Source organism: Cervus elaphus, chromosome 22, assembly GCF_910594005.1.
Source record: "Cervus elaphus chromosome 22, mCerEla1.1, whole genome shotgun sequence".
Lineage (NCBI taxonomy): Eukaryota > Metazoa > Chordata > Mammalia > Artiodactyla > Cervidae > Cervus > Cervus elaphus.
The window spans coordinates 51283750-51297134 of NC_057836.1; the positions used below are offsets into that span (position 1 = coordinate 51283750).

At 44.7% G+C, this 13385-nt stretch overlaps 1 protein-coding gene across 4 annotated transcripts in view; it reads right to left on the bottom strand.

Annotated features, from left to right (window-relative positions):
- TXNRD1 (thioredoxin reductase 1) overlaps positions 1-5405 on the bottom strand; it is a 59349-nt gene extending 53944 nt beyond the window's left edge. Inside the window, exons 1-2 of one of the 4 annotated variants that reach the window (XM_043881120.1) lie at positions 5269-5405; positions 3718-3811 (exon numbers count right to left, since the gene is read on the bottom strand). The gene's annotated coding sequence lies outside the window, so the exon portion shown is untranslated. Of the gene's footprint in view, positions 1-3717; positions 3812-4684; positions 4805-5219 lie in introns of those variants that run through there. The other 3 variants (XM_043881118.1, XM_043881119.1, XM_043881117.1) reach the window with 3 other exon arrangements.
- Positions 5406-13385: the final 7980 nt, after the last annotated feature.

Sequence of the window (13385 nt, forward strand, 5' to 3'; positions counted from 1 at the left end):
GAAGGCAGCCAGTTAGAGACTACAGAGGCAGGAGGCAGTGAGTACCTGAAGCAGCCTGGGCAAGAGTTAACAGAGGCAGAAGGCACCTACGTGGGAAACAGTCAGGCCTGGCGAAATGAACACAAAACATAAAGGCGAAAAGAAATCTGAAGCCTGGACCAGAACAGTGACACCATTGTACAAGGACAGACAGCGAAGAGGTTTGAGTCATCTCTTGGTTAAAGCGAGGGGAGAAGGCATTGGGTCTCACTATAGAGTCACAGCTACTAAAAACTGTACTGTAGAATCAGCGCCAGATAAATGTATTTGCACTGCGAACAATCTATGCCCCTTCTAAACATTGTTAGTCCTTACCTCTTACCTTCTTAAGAAACCAGGGTCAAAGCAGTCCTTCAACACTCCTTAGGCCTCAACCTTAATTAGGCTGAAAAGCACAGACATTACTAATCTCCCCAGAAGGGATTGTCTCAGAGAGAATCAAGTTTTCTGCTCCTTTTAGTAGAGTATTAAGAAAGTGGACTAGTCAGAGTTATTAAATTACCGCTCCATTTCCTGATGTCCATTCAGTCAGGAGTTTCTGGTTTCTGGTAACTTCAGAAGTTCAGCTTGAAAGGAGACCTGCCTATTTCAGTGCCCCCCGCCCCAGGCCCTGCAGCCGGACCACCACACTATCATCTCTGAGCTTGCCCGACACTGGTTCCATAATTCATTGGATGTCCCTCAAAAAGCGCTGCTCCGTGTCACCTCTCCTGTTACTGCCTGGAATAAAATAAGTCCCATGTTGCAAGTTTTAGTCTCATCTCCCCAGATTATTCTCTCAAACTGCTTAAGTGCTAACTATGTTTGGCCCTTCGTATTCCAGCAAGTGCTTTTCCACTCGCTGTGCTTTTCCTCTCAACACCACCAACAGGCATTCATTCTGTACAAGTGGTTTCAAAACTCTGGAATCCAGGAGATGCTGATTTACATATAAGATTTCCTGTAAGAAAATTTGCAAACTTGCTCTTAAGAACTAAAATATTTACCTTTATACTAAAATATTTAACTAAAATACCTTCCGGGTATTAAAGTCATAATCTTTTGTTTGGTTTTCCTCAATTCTAATTATTTAGCAACTAATCTTGACCAAACTACCTCATACATTAAAGTAAATCTCAAAACGAGATATATATCATAAGAATTACCTGAGGGGGCTTGTTTAAAATAAATTAAAAGGCAGAACCTAGCCCCTTCCAGAGAGTTCAAGGAATATAGCCCAGCATGAATGTTTAACAAGCATTCCAGGTGACTGCAGTTTTTTTGAAAGACACTTCTTTAAAGCCTTTATCACATAGTCTAAACTTATCAGGTCCTTCCAGTAGGACCCTGCTCCCTGGTCTCCTACAGTTCACGGTGAATGCAAGGCAGGTTTTGGTGCTGCTGCTGTTTACTGAGGGAAAGGAAGGCAAATGAAGAAACAATATTAAGAGGAGAAAAGAAAAGCAGGCATTTTTATCAACTCCCACTTCATTGTTTAGGTTGCAATTAAAGCAGGAAATCTTAACCTTTAAGGTGTGGACTTTAGGATATAACACTGATCCTGCTGCTGCTGCTAAGTTGCTTCAGTCGTGTCCGACTCTGTGTGACCCCATAGACGGAAGCCCACCAGGCTCCCCCGTCCCTGGGATTCTCCAGGCAAGAACACTGGAGTGGGTTGCCATTTCCTTCTCCAATGCATGAAAGTGAAAAGCGTAAGGGAAGTCACTCACTTGTATCCGACTCTTAGCGACCCCATGGACTGCAGCCTATGAGGCTCCTCCATCTATGGGATTTTCCAGGCAAGAGCACTGGAGTGGGTTGCCATTGCCTTCTCCGAGCAATAATCCCATAAGCACTCAATTCTCCACTAAATAAATGCCTTTCTCCACTCAAACCCAATTTTCCCTAAGAATTTCAGGACTTACCATTTAGCCCCAAATGTGGTCAATTTGCTGCAAATTCATAAACATTTCAAAGCAGTAGTCCTTATCTAGCCGTCTTCTTCCATTTTTTAGTACTCATTAAAAACCAAAAACAAATCAAATGATACAAAGGAGAGTGATAAGTTTACTTGGAAGAGATATGCTAAATAATTTTTTTAATTTTAATTATAATTTGGCAGTAGGCTTTTTGTTCATGGCACTGCACTTCATTAAATGGCTAAAATTAACTATGATCATATAGAATTGAGAACATCAGATCTTATCAATTAAGTGGGTGCAAAGCTTATTAAAAAATTCATAAACGTTCTTTTTACTCCCATTGGTATTAAAGCCAGGATTATCTATAGAATTGATATAAAGATCAAATGCCTATACAGCTTTTTAAGTGCAAATTTATGACACAAGTAGGGAGATCAGACAGAAAGGAATATTAATAGGACTTTGTTTCATTTTACTTGCAAAATAAAGGTCTGAGTAACACAATATATTTTATATCAAGCTAAAAGCCTTTTTAGGGGTGGCTCAGTGGTAAACAATCTGCCTGCCAATGCAGACTGGGGGGATATGGGTTTGATCCCTGGGTCAGGAAGATTCCCTGGAGGAGAAAATGGCAACGCAACCCACTCCAGTATTCTTGCCTGGGAAATCCCACTGACAGAGGAGCCTGGCAGGCTACAGTCCATGGGGAAGCAAAAAGAGTAGGGCATGACTAAGTGACTAAACAACAAACAACAAAAGCCTTTTTTATTTCAATTATTTTCCATTATTTACTGTGTCTTTGAAGTCTATCGCCATTTTCTGTACCCATTCTTCAAAAAGGTAATAAATGATTCTTTTAGAAAAAAAGATAGTAAATAAAAATGCAAATTAATTGTTCCAGTCATCCTGAAGGCAAACATATCTAAATACACTGTCAAACTGAGAACTCAAGCTTATTTAAGACGGCAATGGTCAAGTATGAGTTCCATTTCTTAAAAATTACAAATACAATTAAACAAGGACGACCAAAAAAAAAAATCAGCAAAAATTAAAGTAGATATATCAAGGTGATAAGATTGTGAGTATCTCCCCCACCTGATGTGTTAATAGAACACCATCCATGTTGCATATCCCTCCAAAGGGGCACCCTGCCCGCCAGCATTGGGCCAGTGAGGTAGGCCATGACCCATCCAGCCCTCAGTAGATGGGCCTAAGGGAGGGCTGTCACCAGCTCACCAACACCCAAAGCAAGGATTTTTTTCTTTCCCTTGGTTCTACCAGGTTAACTCTGAGCTGGAAAAAAGATCACTGCAGGGAAATGAACTCACTCCAGGAGTCTGAGGTTGCTCTCCCCTGAGACTTGGGTTTCTGGGTTTCCCTCCCTAAGAATTAAAAAGGAAGATGATAGGGTCGGACAAAGATAACCATTGCCAGACCCACTTTTCTCGGTACTTCTCTAAACAACTCACTTTCAGCAGTTTTACACTGCTGCTAAAAAAAAAAAAAAGTTATTTAGATTTACTGGAAGAGAGAGGGAGGGAAATAGGAAGGAAAGGGGATGAAAATAGGCCCCTCTGCCCTTCCAAGCTTCCCTGTTCTGAAATGTGTCTCATCCAAGTCGATTCACACGTGAGCTGGCGCCCGCGTTTCTCCGTCGTTTGTCTAAGGATGTGCTCCTTTTGGAGGTTCGCTCACAATCACTCTGGCTCTGAGACCGGCTCGGGGGGCTTGTTCCCAGTTCAGGCGGGTGAAAGAGACGTTAAGGTCCCCCACCTACCTTCAGGGTCGGACCATGGCGGCCTATCTTTCTCCGTTTCACAGGGTTTTGGAGGTCCGTTCGGACAGCGCTCCCTCGAGGCCCAGCCCGTCCTCTGTGGCACAAAAGCAGAGCGGAGCCGGTCAGTCTTTCCGCCCCGGGGCCGCGGCGGGAAGTGCGCGACGAGGGCGGGGCTTCCGCGTCCCCAACTGCACTCCCCCCGGCCACCGCCCGGCCCCGGCCCGGCCCTGACCTTGACCACGGCCGCGCGCCGGCTCGGGTCTCGGACCCGCGCACCTGCACGCGGCCTGGAAACGTGGCATCGCGGCCAGCCACAAACCCCCGGGTTCCGGCCGGACTCGAAGATAAACAAGTCTCGCTAAAATACGCGTCCGACTTTCCCGGCAAGTCCAGAATTCAGAAAAGCCTCATAAAGAAGGCTAAGGCACAATTACCTCAGTTTTTATTAAAAAAACACCTCCCAACTTCATCTTCCTTTGAACTCTGCATCGCTAAAGCATGCAGAAAACCAAATTCCAAAGTTTCTTTGAAATCTGAAACCACGGGGCAAGATTAAGGACACTCTGCCCGCTGAGGGTGCCTTTATTTAAGAGCCTTGAAATAATAAAGCAACACCCTACATGACAGCCTGGGTGCAAACGGATGAACTCAGGTAGAGAATGAGTCAGTGAGAATTAAAAATAGACTCCAGTTATCCTGACATCAGGTCCATTCATCAGACAAAAACCACCCAAGCATCCAAAAGTACAGTCTTATAATAACAATAATAGCAGGACCGATTCTGCCGTGCTTTGCATATATCAACACTAGATATTCACCACTACCGTTTCATAATATGTTTTATCAGGTCCATTTCACAGATAGGGAAGAGGCACAGAAACACTTTCCTGCCCAAACTCAAGCAAGCTACTCAACAGCTGAGCCAGGATTCAAACCCGGCAGCGCAGTGTAGCCTTTAAACGCCTACCCGGCCTGATCCAGTGAGATGAGCACCCGTTCCTCTTGGCCGTCTCCTGTAACAGCCTGGGGAGTCACAGCAGTCTGAGCGTGGTCTCCCCGCTTGCACACACGGAGACACAGACGACTTGCCAACCTCTCGCAATTTCTGAAGATTCAGTGGTGTGAAGATTACTCGAAAGGCATCCTTAAATTGTTATACTCGCTTACGGCTGACAAGGCTGTTAAACTATTCATCATATTTGCACCTACATTTCCAGACTCGTGCTCTACGAAATGATACAAAACCCCATTTTTCTCCAATATTCTGCAAACCGTCCCTATAAAGAAAAGCTAGAGACAGGAAACTACCAGTCGACAGAGGGCCGGTCTCACCTACCGACGCGCTAAGCTTTCACCGACCTGGGCGAAACAATGACCGACGCCAAAAACTCCCCCGCCTTAGAGAAGCCTCACCCCTGCTCAGACACGCCTTCAAACGTCTCCCTTCCCCCTGCATCCCCAAGGCATCCGGCAGGAGGATGCTCTGGGCCCGGCGAGCTCACCGCCCGTGGGCTCCAGGCTTCCTCCGTTTCCAGTGAACCCGAAGCTTACACGAACGCGAGCCCTCGGACACCCGGCGGTCCTCCGGACGTCCCAGAGCCTTCAGCTCCGGGTGCAATGCGGGACTGGAGCGAACTGAGCGAAAGGTCCGCGGGCTCCAAGTGGCTCCGAGAAGCCACGCCCTCCTCTTAAATGGGCGGGCAAACCGCCAGAGTCAGAATGACAAAGCAAAAATCCACTCCTCGTGCAGCGCTGGCGCCTACGCGGATGGGCTTAGCAAAGTGGGATCTCCTAATTGGGTGACAGCCCATGCTCTTCCTGCTCACAGCGCCCCCAACCCAAAAAAGGTGCAAACGCAACTTAAGGAATGTGTAGAACCGGAACCAAAAGAGTGTGCCTTAACTGAACTGGACTATGCCCTCAGGCAGTGACTCTGGAACTGTGTTACCGATTGTGATCCGGCAAGAAACTTCAAAAAATTCTGACACCTGGTACACACTCCCAAACATTCCGATGTATTAATAATTGGTATTGGCTGCGACCTGGGCGTCTGAGGTTTTTTAAAACTCCCTGAATGATTCTAGTGAACAGCAGTTTGGGATCCATTACCCTACGGTAATGGATTAGTCAGTCTGGTGATTCTGTAAAGGAAGTGATGTGTCTTTTAAAAGAAACTTCCAGTCCATCCTGACTAATTCTGAAAAGTGACAAATTCTTACCAAGCGTAACTTCGCTTTGTAGTACTTCTTCTTATCCCACTCAGATTTCAGTCTGTCATGTTTGTCTTAAGGAAAACTGAGAGTATGTTTAACTCCAGCCGTGGCAGCCACCTGCAGCCAGCTGCCCAGGTGAGCCCCACTCTCTCATACCTCCTTGCTCTTACTCATGTTCTTACTCAGCACCTGATACTGGTAGGTGGCTATGAATATTTGCTGAATAAATAAATAACCTTCCCCACTGTGCCATATGGTTACTGCCTGACTGAAGCACGCTCAGATGAAAGGGTTGAGGGTCTCTAAAGAATCCATGAAGCCACAATTTGCTCCTTTGAGTCCCTTTCCCAGTGCAAGGCAGAGGCTTAGTGAAGCCTCTCCGGTTCTGAATGTATGCACACGTGTGCATGCACACACACACACACACACACACACTATACATTTAGGGGAGGGGAAAAAACATTTTCTCCAGTCTCCTAGGTTTTTCTAGAGGTCTAGGAATTAAATTGTCATGAGACAAATTACAGGAGAACATAAAATTTAACTACACACTTACGAAATTAACATGAGAATATGAGGTCCAAGGAAAAGTTAGGCAGGTTGAAGCTTGTATACTGTCCCAGAGAAGAAGGAGGTAAAGGGTTTGGGACTTCAAAGGCAAGAAAGGAAATTTACAGGAAGAAGAAAATGAGCAAATATCTGATAAACATTTGTTGGGTCATTCAGGTTTCCCAGGTGGCTTAGTGGTAAAGAATCCACCTGCCAATGCAGGAGACAAAAAAAATGCGGGTTTGATCCCTGGGGTTGATCCTTGGGTCGGGAAGATCCCCTGGAGGAGGGCATGGCAACCCACTCCAGTATTCTTGCCTGAAGAATCTCATGGACAGAGGAATCTGGCGGGCTAACAGTCCATGGGGTTGCAAAGAGTCGGACCAACTGAGAACACACGCACGCAGGCACAGTGGGACCCAGAGAGAACCTCAACCAAACAGGCCTTGCTGAATTCCCCCAGTCTACCACACCTAATTCACACTGTACTTTTCTATGACGATAATTGTTTTTCCTGGAATAGGCCCTGTTGGCAGGTAAGGGGACAAGGTAAAAAGTTCTTCCTGAGGTTTTGTTTCTTAAAAATAATCGACCCCAAAGAATCCTCAAACCAAAGAGACACATTTTGGGTGACAAGTTTTGTTCCCCTACGAGACGCTAAACTGACACTCTCTCTGTTTGGTGGTTATTTATGTGCATGTCTCACCTGATTCTTGCGGTGACCCAAAGACCAAAGAGCAGATAAAACCAAGGAGGGTCTTGGAATACAGGAACAGAAAAACCAGACCCTTATCGTCCTTCCCTCCCCCGTGTGGTAACTGTTAATGGATTTCAGGTCCTCCTGAGCCACAGGGAGAAGGTATTTGCCTTACTCTTCCACCCCCCACCTAGTATATGTGCCTCATCCAATCAGCAAGTGACCCTCAAGACCCCCGTCCCACTCCTTGTACCTGGGTATAAAAGTGGACCAAGGACCCCTGTTCAACGTCAGTTCTCGCTTGAGCTGGCCCGCTGTTCTAACAGAGTCTCCCACTCTAATAAACTTTATTTCCCTCTCATTCTGTCTAATGTCTGGAAATTTTTCTCCAACCCACGCATGGACCACGACAATTCTGGAGTCCTGAGAAGAGAGGATAGATCTAGCACATAAGTGTTCAGGAAACAAGGTGACTTAAGAGAGCAAAGAATGGAAAATGTGAAGGAAAGAAAGCTGGGATTAAGGGAGAAAACATAACATTTACTCCTGGCTGTGATGTTGAGCTCTGTATTAACCATGTATTTGCCTTGTTTCATTCAAGCTACACAAAACAACCCATGAATCAGGGTCATGACTCTGAATTCTTAAAAATCTTCAGAAACTACAGTTTATTTCAAAAGCACATCTTAGGATACAGAAGGACTTTAAAATCATTTAACTTAATGTGCTAAAAGCAAGTGATAAGGGTTGACTTATATGACAGACAGGCAGAATTACCAGAAAAGGCTAGATAAGGCATTTTTAACTTGACACTGTTTTTTGTTTGTCTGGCCATATGGCAGGCAGATCTTAGTTCCCTGACCAGGGATCAAACCCATGCCCCTCTGTACTGGAAGCACAGAGTTTCAACCACTACACCACTAGGGAAGTCCCCTTCACACTGTTCTTAAGTGAGCAGATTATATTAATAACGCAAATCCCAAGAGTAGCTGGCCCCATGTAGTTACTTTTCATGTTTTTTTTTTTTTTAAATCACCATTTAAAAAAGTTTCACTTTGCTTTCAAACGATTCTTGCTGCAATTCCAGGCCCAGGTATCTTATCCTTGTTGGGAAATAGAGAATGCCTTAGTTCTATTTAGTCGCTGGTTAATGAGAAAAGAGCCTCATTGCCCCCCACCTCTCATCAGGCAGCATTTGTTCCAGTGGTACATCTTGCCTCTCTTGACTGGGTTCCTGTTATTCCTCCTGCCTAAAATTATCTTCCCTCCCTAAGGGCCTCCTCCCTCAAAGCTCATTTGAAATGTCACCTCCTCTGGGAGGGCTTGCCTGATTTCTACCTGAGGGTTTATCACTCCTTCCCTCTTCAGTTCAGTTTAGTTCAGTCACTCAGTCGTATCCAACTGGTGTGCCCAAACACCTAAAAATAATTACACAAACCATCTAAATCCAACAGAGTTTTGAGAAGGCAAAACCTTGCTTGATTGAATGTGCCCTCCTGGAACCTGTTATATATAGTAAGTGTGCAGAAAATGCTGGAAAAGACCCTCTGCTCCTGAGCTGTTGTCTAAGCACACTATTAATGGGTCTACATAAGTATTTGATCAAGGGTACTATTGCACTAAACTACCGTTCCTCAATAAGCCTTTCTCTCTCTCTCTCTCTCACACACACACACACACACAGACCTGGAGTCACCTTTCTGACTCTCAAATCTTCTCTGTTCACACCTTCAGTGGCTCTCTAGGAACCTCCAAATAAGGTCCAAGTCCTCAATTGTACTGACTTGGCAAGGGCCACCCTTGTTAAATCTAGATATCCACATACTCTGTACCCTACTTAACCAGAAAACACAGCTGGAGAAAACAAAGAAATTAAAAGTAATTTCACTTTAAAGTCAAGGCCACTAATCTCAATGTGTCTCCAAAGCTGCCCAGCAGTCCTTTGTATCACTGATATGTTTGTTTTCCCAATTTCCAGAGTGACTCTTTCATACCAAACCTCTAACACACTGTGAACAAAAGAAAATAAAGAGCATTACTCAAGTTGGGGCCCAGGTTACGCCACCCCAAAATGTGCCTCAACACTGATTTTTTTTTAACTAATTACTTAAGAAATGGCCCCAGGATTTCCCTGGTGGTCCAGTGGTTAAGAATTTGCCTGTCAATGCAAGGGACACGGGTTCAGTCCTTGATGTGGGAAAATCCCACATGCTTTGGGGCAACTAAGCTCATGAGCTGCAACTACTGAAGCCCATGCGCCCTTGAGCCTGTGCTCTGCAACAAGAGAAACCACTGCAAGAAGAAACCCGCACACTGGAGCAGCCCCCGCCCACTGCAACTAGAGAAAGCCCGTGCAGAGCAAAGAAGACACAGCACGGCAAAAATAAAGAAGTGGCCCCCGTGCGAGGAGGACACTCTGACTCTCCTTTCTGCCTCTCTGAGGGCAAGAAGTAAGCCACTCCTGCACCTGCAGGCAGAAGGACACCCTCATCACCAAAGATAGGGAATGTGGCGCCAGGACGCCTATAGAAGCAAACCTGTTTGGGCATCACCGACCCATGGACATGAGTTTGAGCAAGTTCCAAGAGTTGGTGATGGACAGGGAGGCCTGGTCCTGCAGTCCATGGGGTCACAAAGACTCGGACACGACTCAGCAACTGAACTGAACTGAACTGAATATACCCCAAGCCCACATTCTGTTTGTATTTGCCACTAATTGGGCACCGAGAACCTCAGTTTCTTTGTCCTATCAGTTCCTCACAAAGGTACTGTTTCTTTGTCTAAAAAATATAAAAGCTGCCTCCTTTGGCCACTTCATGGATCCCATTTCTATGGGTGCTCCATGGACATGAATTAAAATTTGTTTCTTTTTCTCCTGTTAATCTGTCTTGTGTCAATTTTATTATTAGTCCAGCCACAAGGACTCAAGAGAGTCAGACTGGGAAATTTCCCCCTCCTCAACACTCAACACCCAGTTCTGTAAGGATTAAGTTGCAACCCAATTCAACTGCCCACAAACGTGAGAGGAATTCGGGATGGAAGCAGGATGAAGCATTCTATGCTTTGAATAAACAGGTCCTTAAACAGTTAGAGGCATGTCTCAGGAAGAATTTCAGTGACCCCAGATTTTTGCATCTTCCCATACTCATTAAGTTGAGATACCTGTCCTTTGTGATAAGAAGTAATCTTTTATCAAGATGTATGCTTGACTTCCTGGGCTTCCGTGGTGGCTCCCGCCTACAATGCAAGAGACCTGGGTTCAGTTCCTGGATTGGGAAGATCCCCTGGAAAAGGGCATGGCAACCCACTCCTGTCTTCCTGCCTGGAGAATCCCATGTACAGAGGAACTTGGCAGGCTATAATCCATGGGGTCGCAAAGAGTCGGACATGACTGAGCAACTAAGCACACACACACATGCTTGACTTCCTAGCCGAAAGGGAAAAAAAAAAAAATCATGAGCACTGTCTCTGGGCTATAGTTCTCAGTAAGATCCTGAATAAAACTTAATAAACTCCAACTCTTGTGTTTTTCTTTAAGTCAACAACACCCACACTTTGCCATTGTTTCATGACCTGCTTTTTACTTTAAGAAAATAGTATAACCAGAAAGAACCCCCACCTATTTCCAACACAACCACCAAGCTGGCATATTCCCTGCCTTCATCCTTGTTTTAATGAAGGCCAACCTCTCCACTTGTGTTCAGATTTTCATGTTTTCTTGACTTCTCAATCTTCGATAATTTCACTCCTCAAATTAGCCTTCTTCTCGGGCATCATCAGCTTTTTGTTCCCACCTGATCATTCCCACCATCACACAAACACACGGTAGTGTTCCCATTTTTTTAAATCTCCCATGACCCCATATGCCCAATCCCTGCAGTTACCAGCCTAACTTCACTGCTCCCCTCACAGGAGGGGAAAAAACAAACAACTTTTTGGAAAGAATTCTTTGTACCCTGAGAATAAAGTAGGGTAGAGCGGTCAGGAAAGATCTAAATATTCGGCACTCGGGCAGAGACCAGAATGAAATGAAGGAGCAAGACTTAAGAGGGAAATCTTTCTAAGCAGAGGAAACAGGGTATGCTAAACTCCTAAATGGGGAGACTGCCTGATTTGCCTGCGGATCTGCAAAGGAACCAGTGTGTCTAAAACTCAATGTGTGAGGGAGAAAGTGGTAGGGAGGGAGGTCAGAGAAGTAGCCAGGGGTCGGATCCCAAAGGCCATAGTCAGGACTTTGGATTTCATTCTTAATGTGATAAGAAGCCAAAGTGTCACAAGAGAGGAGAGAGAAATGATCTAATTTGCACCCTTACAGGATTGCTCTGCTGTGTGGAGAACAGACTAAGATAGAGGCTCAAGAGTGGAGGAACGCAGGCCAGTCAGGAAATTGTGGTGCTACAAGCTGAGATGACAAAGGTTTGCATTAGTGAGGTGAGACTATGTTATCTGAAGATAATGCTAATTAGTTTTACAAATGGATGGAATGAGGAATGTAAAAGAAAGAAAAAAAATCAATGATGACTCCAGGGTGTTGACCTCAGCTGGTAGATGTGGGTACTCCTTAATTAAAAGCGGGACGCTCAGGAGGAGGAGAAAAGATGGGCGAGATGGAAAGCAACAGTTCTGAACAAATCCATGGTGTGGTTTGAGACCTGCTGCTATTCACATAGAGAGTTCTGAGTAGGCACTTGGTACGCAAATCTGGAATTCAAGGGAGAAGTCAGGGTTAGAAATAAAAAGTGGAAGTCAAATATAAAAGATATTTAAAGCCATGGATATAGAATTGTATATAACGTCGGGTTCTCCAGAGAAACAAAAGCAACAGAGACAGAGAGAGATGTTTTTGGCTCACAGGATGTCGGGGCTGGCAAGTCTGAAACCTATACAATAGGCCAGCAGGCTGGAAACTCCAGCAGTCTTTAATGTTGCAGTCTTGAGCATGAAGGCCCAATTTTTTTTCCTCTGCAGGAGACCTCAATCTTTTCTTGGAGGGTCTTCAGCTGATTATAGGAAGCTTTCTTACTTTATGGAGAGTAATCTGCTTTACTCAAAGTCTATTGATTTTGATGTTAATCACGTCAAAAAAAAAAAAAAAAAAAACACCTTCACAGCAACATCTAGACTGGTATGAGTCTGATCAAAGAACTGGGTACCATAAAATCAGCTATCATGGGACTACATGAAATTACCTAGTAAGTTAATGTATTTGGAGAAATGAAGACAGTCCACGACTGAGCCCTGGCAAAGTGCAAAGGAGACATGTCCAGCAAAGGAGGCCGAGAAGGAACTGGAGGGCAGTGAAGGAAAACCAAGAGAATGTGGTAAATCAAAAGCCAAGGAAGACATGCTTCAAAAAGGAGGAAGATCAGTTATATCAGGTGTTGCTAAGAAATCCTGCAAGACAAGCATTGAGTCAGCAAAGTCACTGCTGACTTCATTGAAAATGATAAGGATGTGTGAGGGAGGAGGAAAGCCTAAGTAGAGGAGGTTCAACAAGAAACAGAAAAAAACAAAAGAGGACATGGAGGTAATGCATGTGTACTCAGTCATGCTTTGCAACCCCATGGACTGCAGCCCACACCAGGCTCCTTTGTCTATGGGATTTCCCAGGCAAGAGTACTGAAGTGGATTGCCATTTTCTCCTCCAGGAGATCTTCCTGACTTAGGAATTGAACCTGAGTCACCTGCATCTCCTACACAGGCAGGCATGTTCTTTACCACTTGAGCTACCTGGAGGTAATAAGTATAGCCAACTCTTTCAAGGAGTTTTGTTGTAAAAACAGAAGAAGGAAAAAAAAATGGGAAAGTGGCTAAAGAGGGATGTAGGAAGGTTTTTTTTGGGTTTGTTTTGTCTAAGAAGCAAATTATTACAGCATATTTTTTGCTGAAGAAATAATCTAGGGAAATTTGGTGATTTCCAAAGAGGAAAGTAGCAAGATGAGATCTGTAAATTACAGAGGTAAAGTCCTTTGAATATACCTCCATTATGCAGCACAGACTTAAGTCAAATCTGGGTTCTATCACTGATTAGAGTCAAGTTACTAAGCCTCTCAGCTTTCTCACTCTTTTTCTACAGGGTCTTCTGTGGTCCTTCTACCTCTTTAGAGAGTCACCCAAATCTCTCCATCTCTATGCCCTAGCCATTAGCCTTTTTTTTTCAACCTCCCCCCCCCCCCCCCCAAATCAAAAGAGCTTTTATTGCATCTTTA